At 37.4% G+C, this 8,297-nt stretch overlaps 1 long non-coding RNA gene across 1 annotated transcript; it reads right to left on the bottom strand.

Annotated features, from left to right (window-relative positions):
- Window positions 1-238: 238 nt before the first annotated feature.
- LOC125689307 (uncharacterized) lies at window positions 239-5,933 on the bottom strand. The gene is made up of 3 exons (XR_007375185.1): window positions 5,894-5,933; window positions 4,671-4,713; window positions 239-1,814 (listed from the first exon to the last, which is right to left on the bottom strand). It is a non-coding gene; the product is annotated as an uncharacterized LOC125689307 (long non-coding RNA).
- Window positions 5,934-8,297: the final 2,364 nt, after the last annotated feature.

Below are 8,297 nucleotides of genomic sequence, written 5' to 3'. Positions count from 1 at the left end.
AAATGGACATATGTTTGTGTGGATTTTGATATGTGTGTTAAAGCTTTGATCTGTACCTGTAAATAGCGGAAGGTACTTATTTCACTGGGAGCAGATGCTGAAATGGCTCTGCGAAACAGAGCTTTACTGGGAAATTATGTAAGCTTACTATTTATTTAGTTAGTTAGTCTTCCTTTTATGATGAATGTAAGTCAGATCCATTTAATTCAGACAGTAAGCATTTGGTGGAAGGAGGTAACCTTTACTCTTTAAGTATTCTATCTCTTTATTTAAGATAAAGAGTATACTCTTCATGTATTCTGCTTAATACATGAACAATTGTCATAAATAAATAATCACTCCAAGGCACTGTGTGTGGTACCGCCTCTTCTTTTGCTGACTCTCTGAAAAGGGGAAGACCAGAAATGACAGGGAAGAGGCTGAATGCATAATTTTTCTTTCCCCCAATAGGCTAGGAAACAGACATCAGCTCTTTTATATTAACAGAATCTGAATATTGGCTTGTTTTATGTGTACAAGATCTTCTTCTGTGTGATATCCTTGTCTTCCCCTTAGGAGCTGTGAACATTACATAACTATCTACGCACTGTGTTACATTTGGGAAAACTTACAAGGAGGAATGTGTCACCTGTCAGACAGATGTCAGTTTGGCTGACTGCTGAGTGCCTTGAAATAGGCTCTACTCCTTTTTTGCACATATTCTCTGTGAAATGGTTTAACAGGATGAAGTGATTTCTCTCAGTTGACAAAGCTGCTCCAGTAAATGAAAAATAATTGTTCTCTCCTGTAAATGTATTGAACTACAATTAAATTATTGCTATTCAAATGAGAGCTGAGCCATATGTATCTCGTGGCATCTAACCCTGAGTACCCAGATGGAAAATTTATCACAGCTGAGTTAGCTATGGAATAATATGAGTTTACCCTACTTCAGGGTAAATCAACTCAAAAAAGCAGCAGCTGGCATGGTTATCACACAAATTTTTGTGCCAGAGCACTGCACTCTTGGTAGTAAAAATATTTGTTCTACTTCATATTTTTCTCCTTCTTTTTAACTTAAGTGACAATTGTTATTTTGGTTCTGAATAACTGATGCTCCATAACATAATTTACCTTTACAGACCATGATGGGTTGGAAAGATGTCTGATTTATAGCCAGAAAAGGGGGACTAAGTTAAAGACTCTGGATCCGTGAAGTTATTCTGTTCTTGAGTCCATCTCATCAGTGAGATGAAACTATGGATGACAACATATTTGCATTGAAAGTGGAAAAGGAGAACTACTACGATGAGATGTTGAACAGTTTTGGAACAATTTTGACATGAAAAGTCAATCTGAATTTGGGAGATTAGTGCAATTCAGGAATTAGTATTACTATTAACTGTCAGTGTCGTACAAACAGAATCTTCCAAGCAGTGTTATGGTCTGAAAAAGTATGTAGAAAAAATGATGATAGTATAGTATAGATAGATAGTACAACTTCATATCTTCCCACATACCTAACCTCAATCTTTTGTTGTAAGCGTTAGTGGATGCCTATCTGTCCTGCTCTCAGTGGGTGCTCTGTCACTTTGCACCCCTCTCTGGAAGCTCTGTCTGAGATCCCTGGACAGTGGTCAGCTACAGGGTCCCGCCACAGTTTAGTATCCTCCTCCAGTCTTACAAGTTCTAGTTACTTAGATGAAGCACATAGATGCCTTCAAAATGTCAAAAAGCCTTCAGTACTTTGTTGAATATGCATACCAGTTTGATGACAGATTGCATAAATGCAGCTGAAATCCACAGCAGGGGTCTGAAGACAGACAAATTTAGTCCTGAAATAAAACATGGGTCCCGTTAGTGGAAATGGTTAGATTTTTGGATGTTTTAACAAGGTAGGAGATAAATTCACTACTTGCTATAATAAACTTTAAAATAAGATATTTTTTTTTTTTTTTTAAAAGAAGTCCAATCCAGCAGTAGGAACATGTTTTATAACCTAGATATGCTGATGTCAGTTGATCACCATGATGTGTCCTATTATTTCTTGTCTGAAGAAAACTCCAGAAAATTAATTTGGTGCAGTTCAGTTAGTTTATTGATCACCTCTGAAGTCCATAACACATTAAGTACACATTGGCAAGTCTTACTCTGGACTTATGGATTGCCAGAAATTGAAATTTGCATATATACATACACACACACATATTTATTTATTTATGTCCATAATTGTTTAGAACATACTGTAAAAAGAAACTAGTCTTACATGCTTATCTTATATGAAGAAGTACTGAAGTACCAGACACACAAATCTTCATAGCCGGTATTTGTCTGGTAAGTTTTGAAAGCAGACATATAAAGGGCAGAATACATAAATCATTTCTGACAATTCCAAAGAAAGACTTTGCTAAAAAAAAAAAAAAAAAAAAAAAAAGAATACTTTACAAGCTCAAAGACCATGCAAAGGTTAAGCCAGTTAACGTAAGTGCTCAAGCATCATGGGAGTCTCCATAAATTAATGTGACCCAGAAAAATCTATTGATCAAATAAACATGCTAGTTAAAATAAAGCATACATATTTTTGTTTAACACAATACAAATTAAAAATAAATATTTTAGTGAACTGTGTATTTTTTTTACCTAAAGCTATAAATCAGTAAACTCTACAAACTATGGTAAAACCAGTTCCTACCCTGTGTATGAAAGAAGTTATGGCTTAAGAAAAGTGTTTCAATGAACCTCCTCTTAGAAACTATTACAAACCAAATGGAGCTCATGCTTGAGAAAAGCCAAAATGGATTTCCCAAAGATAAATCATGCCTGACTAACTTGATCACCTTTGACAAGAAAGAAAACCTTTCTGTTCACACAGGGAGAGCAGTGCATGTTGTTTGCTGGATTTCAAACAGGCATTTTACACTGTTTCCTGCATCTTCCTCCTAGGCAAACTAACAAGAGAGACTGGATAAGTAGTCTTCAAAATCAGTAGGAGATTGCGGAACAGGCCACACTCAGAAAGTGGTGCTCAATGGTTTAACTCAGACTGGCAGCTTGTCATGTATGGGGTCCCCTCAAGTATCGCTACTGGGCCCAGCACTTTTCAGCGTCTTCCTGTATGGTCTGGATGACTGGATTGAAAGTATTTTTGCCAGATTTACAGATGGTGCTAGAATGGGTGGTATCAGTGGACATGTCAGAAGGGAAAGCCATCTTACAGAGAGGACTGGACAGGCTGGAAGAATGGGAAAGCAAGAGATGTGCAAAGTTTAACAAGGGCAGTTCCTGCACCTGGGACAACAGAACCAGAAAGCCCAGTACTGGGAAGGGTCTGTGTGATCAGGGAGCAGTCCTGCTGAAAGGGCTCTGCTGTCCAAGTGTACCATGAATTCCCTTCTAGACTGGGCTGCTTGATGATTTTACAATTGATTCTAATAATGAACCCTCTTCTTTGTGCTCTTTTTAACATTCCTGTTGTCTGTTTTATCTTACAACCGCATTTCCTTCACAACTTTTTGGTCTATATTTACTGTAGTTTGCTCAGTAACAAAGTTACTGTTTGTAATCATAGCAAAAAGTATGGTCTGTTCTATTACATCGCAGAGATTCTGAACTTGCAGTATTTTTTGTTTTGTTTTATTTTGTTTTTCCACAGACAAGAAAGATCCAATACTCACTGAACCAACTGGTATCACCCATTGCCACATGAACTTCGCTGTATTGATGTGAATAGTGTGAATAGCCTTCACTGCACTGACTGCAATGAATCTTATTCCTGCGTAAGTCATTAGAATAATTTGAGGTACACAAAACAATCAGTACCTTGACCCCTCCACTCTTGAAGTGGATATTTCTTTGACCTTAATATTTCCTATGTAGAACTGAAGAAGCCATAACTTTATAAATTCTTTCAAAAATCAGCAAGATTTCTGTACTATTCATTGCCCAGAACTTGCAATGTAAGCTCAAGTTAAAAAACATAAAACAAATTAAAAAGTCCTAAGATGGTTGCTTTTTATAGATAAGGTAACCGCTAGAAGCACAATAGCTGATATTTTAAACTTCTCTCCAGACTACAGGATCCATTTCACTGAATCACACATATGGACAACCCAATCAAAAAAATCTGTGTTAATGCTGGCAATAATTCTGGTCACTGTCAAGGGAAACATTGCCTTCCAAAATAGTGATGTTTAGATGAAAATTCATGAGAGACTGTTCCTCGGTTTTGAGATCACTATGGATCCAGAATTGAAATCATTAAAAAACTAAGTCACAATACAAAAGCAATGCTAGCTATTTCAGTAATCCATAAGAATTCCTTCCTTGTGCTAAGATACACTGCAGCTTTTTGTTCAGGAATGAAAGCTGTGTATCCTCACCAGAGAAAGAATGTGTGATCTTGGAAGAATGTGTAGAATACACGGCAGTGGTGATGGAGATGCAGGTTCTTTCTTCACCATATCCCTTATTTCTCACGACTTTGCAGGAACCCCCTAGAAGTCTACACATTTAATACCCCATGGGATATTCCAGGGCAGCTCAGGAGAAATATTCCTTATAGATAAGCAGTGGAGCATTTTTTCTTTAAGTTCTCAACATTAAAAAAGGATATTACACAAAGAATAACAAAAGAAAGGCTGGAGATATGTAATAGTATATCTGGACAGGAAGAAGGGAGATCGGCAGGATACCTGGATGTCAGCATGATGACGTCTAAAGGCCCATCTGGTACCCCTACAGAGGACAGAAAGGGGATGCCTGGCAGTCAAGGTTTTTATACACTCAGAGAGTAGGCAGGAGATTGAGTAGGGACAGGAAACACAGAAGAATTATTTATGGGTGAGGAAATGTGGTGGCCAGGGACTTGCCTATCAGGAAAAGGTTTAGCAGAACTTCAAGACTCACGTTCATTACTGTAAGAGAAACATAAAAACAAAAAGCCCATTCCCATAACTAGGATCTCCACCTGTCTCTTTTTTCCCCTGTCAACAGTGAATTACAAGGTCAACTACCACCCTGTGCTCTGACCTCTCCAAAGCTCAGACAGCTCTTCCCATGGAAACCTTAGGTAAGTGATTCAGATATTACAGCACTAGATGTTCCCTTAAGGAGGCAGTTATTATCTAATCTGGCCCCCAACTCTTCTGTGTACCCACCCAAAACTGGAGCAGAGATAAACCACAGGTGACTCTACTAGTCATTGGACTCTACTTTAAGTCACTGATAAAGAGGATTTGACACAGAGGTAAGTCCCCAGTGTCAGAGGGACTTATTGAAAAACATACTAATGCTCCATATATTGTGCATTCTGAGAAACAAAGCAAGATTGAGGGATGTCTGTTGCCAAAAATATGGGGTTGACCTTGTAATTCTTATTTATCTCACTTTACTGGTGGCATCTTCTCATCAGCAGGGCATTAAAAAATTCAGTACATGTAGATCTTTGCTCTGTGGGCTGGTGCAGTGCATCACTACCTCTGACAGATTCTTGAAGCCAAATGCTGCAGAATTTATTTCCAAAACTTTTAAAAGTATATTTTAACATCATTTTCTCAAATTCATAATCTCACCTGTCCTTTTGGACATAATTTTTAAACTAGAGTAGTACACATCTCTGAAAGATATGCAAAAAAAGCAATAGGAATTTCTCATTACATTGCCTGTTACGAAACTGAACTGAAATGGTTTAGCTACTAAATCTTGGTCCAAATAAAAACAGTTTTTGTGACTGGAACTTTGCCAGTGAAAAAGCTAATTTTTTGGTAATGCGCGTTGATACCTGTATAATCAAGATGTTATAATTACAATATAATTGTATAATCAATAGATATCAAGATGTTATAATTACAATATAATCAAGAGAATTAGGCAAAGTAAACAACGATCACAAAAGAGAATCAGTGGAAGAGCTTACCCTTCAGCTGAGCTCACCAGAAGACACCAAGAGGGGTGATCTCCAGAAGAGATCCTTCCCCTCTGGTAGCCAGCTCTTAAATAGGTCTAGGAGAGATGGAGCCAGGCTCCACCCCTTCCAGCAGCACAGGTGAATTCCCTTCACCTGTGCTCCTCTGGCTGACTCATGGCTCGCCTCAGGTGATCAATCAGAGGTTCAGGCCGTGACTCAGCAGTTCCCATACAATACCTTACAAATCAAATGATTTTTGATGAGAATTCCGGTTTGGAAAGGCAAAGTAAAAAAATATTGCATTTGTGGAAATATAATGAGAGACAAAAAAGATCCTGTATGTATTTTGTCTTCTTTAATATGAGTAAGGGTAGAAAATATTATCCGTGGGAAAAATGAAAGATCTTGGAACCTCCTCCTTCTTTTTGCTTTCTCTTATGAGGTTTTCAGCTCGTTTCTTCAGAGCACTAGGATGATCCAACATGTTTAATATCCCAATGCCCCTACAGTCCCAGTACAGGAGTCTGTATGCCTGTCCTGTGCTTCTACTGCACAGAAAGGACAGCTCTATTTGAAAGCTAACACTTGTTCAAAAAAGGGTCATATTTATTTCTTTTCAAAAGTTGCCACAGTGCTTTTGACCTGGTATTAGAGACCCTTTTATGGGATCTCTTTTATGACTGAGTGATAACTCCTGTAGAAAATATTGTTTTTGCTCCTGCTTTCTATATATTCTTTATAATTTTTTTTTCTTTTAGTTTTGTTTTTTAAATATCCACTGTCCAGACTTTTTTTTCAGATGATTGTCTACATGTTCTTGTGTGTTCAACACTAAAATTGGGCTCATTCACTTGAATTAATTACAAAGAAAAGTAGAGAACTTTATGCCATTCAAGAAACAAGTTTTTGCATGCTCCTTAAGTATTTGACATGGACTTTTTTTCCATGTAAGAGCAGAATCATAGGTGGCAAAAAAATCTCAGAGAAAAGTTGTGTTTGTGAATTTTCCAAGGGCTTTTTCTCTTTTACAGGAAAAGGAAGATGCAGAAAAGTAAGCTTTCAGACTTCTGGGTAATTGTTTGAATTAGATCCAACCCCTAAACCTTTCAAGGCTTCTTTGCTGCAAATGCATATTGACAAACACACAGCCAAATGCCGCAGAAATAGGCTCTGGTAACTGATGTTATCGGGTGATGCTACCAGAAGAGTGCTGAAAAGGAGGGCAAATATAATTATTATACTCAGACTGAACTTTATAGTCTACTTAGTAATCAAAATCACTATCCATTACAAGCAAAGCCTACTCCTTCATTCTGATGTCAATCCCCACTAGCATAACATTTGTAGTGTTCCATATTTTAGAAAAATGATCCTTTCCTTTGCAGTTCAAAGTTTAAGAGCTCTTTCTCCTCTTTTTGTTTTGTTTTGTTTTGTTTATTAATATCTTCAAAACTCTCCTTGCTTAATCCAGTAGTTTTACAGGACTCTCACTTCTTTTTCCACTGACCTATTTACATTCTTTCCCTTCAGGCTCTCTTCTGAAAAAGCCCAGAATGGTAGGGCTGAGAGATGCAGTACCTCACCCTGCATGCTCTAATTTTTCCAGTTCCAGAGCAAGCAATGTTATCCCTTCAGTTATTTTTAGACACAAGCTTTGTGACCGATAACTAGATTTGTGGACTCAGATTCTGCTTTAATCGCATAACATTTTTCTAAGTGTGCACTAGTCTGACTACATGAGTAATCTGTTTTGGAGAAGGAATAATCTCAAATGGAGACAGGGAAGAAGTATAAGAGATAACATTAACCTTATATTAACAGATCCTATGCAACTTAAAAGAACACGACAAGAGGACATCTTTCATCTTTTCACCCTGTCTAGTCAAGACATACTTGGAGAGAGAACAGCAAAACAAATACAAATCCTAAAATCCCAAAATGAGTGAGTGTATGTTTTTTTGGCAGTGAAACGGTTCTCATTACCTGATTTTTCCCAAATGAAACTCTGCCATACACTGTGATTGAGGATTGGTGCATCCTCAATTTCAAAATAAGGTATATTTTCCTTGAAAGAAAAATGTTTGATTTTATTTAAGAAAAAATATTCTCCCCTTTCCTAGCCAGATGTGTATTTGTACATATATTGGTAAGGCACTGGACCAAGATGCCCAGAGAAATTTTGGCTGCTGCACAAGCTGGAGACTTTCAAGGCCACACTGAAAGGGGCTTTGATCAACTTCAACTAGTGAAAGATGTACCTGCCTATGGCAGGAGATTGGAACTAGATGGTCTTAAAGGTCTATTCCAACTCAAAGCAATCATAATTCTATAATTTGGAGGAGTCTCTATTGCTATAAATATATAAATGTATATGGTGTATTCCTTATTGTACAGAGCACCCTCAAAAACCTAT

Source organism: Lagopus muta, chromosome 2, assembly GCF_023343835.1.
Source record: "Lagopus muta isolate bLagMut1 chromosome 2, bLagMut1 primary, whole genome shotgun sequence".
Classification (NCBI taxonomy): domain Eukaryota; kingdom Metazoa; phylum Chordata; class Aves; order Galliformes; family Phasianidae; genus Lagopus; species Lagopus muta.
Note: the sequence above shows the minus strand (reverse complement) of the source record. Positions and strands in the feature narration are given on the sequence as shown.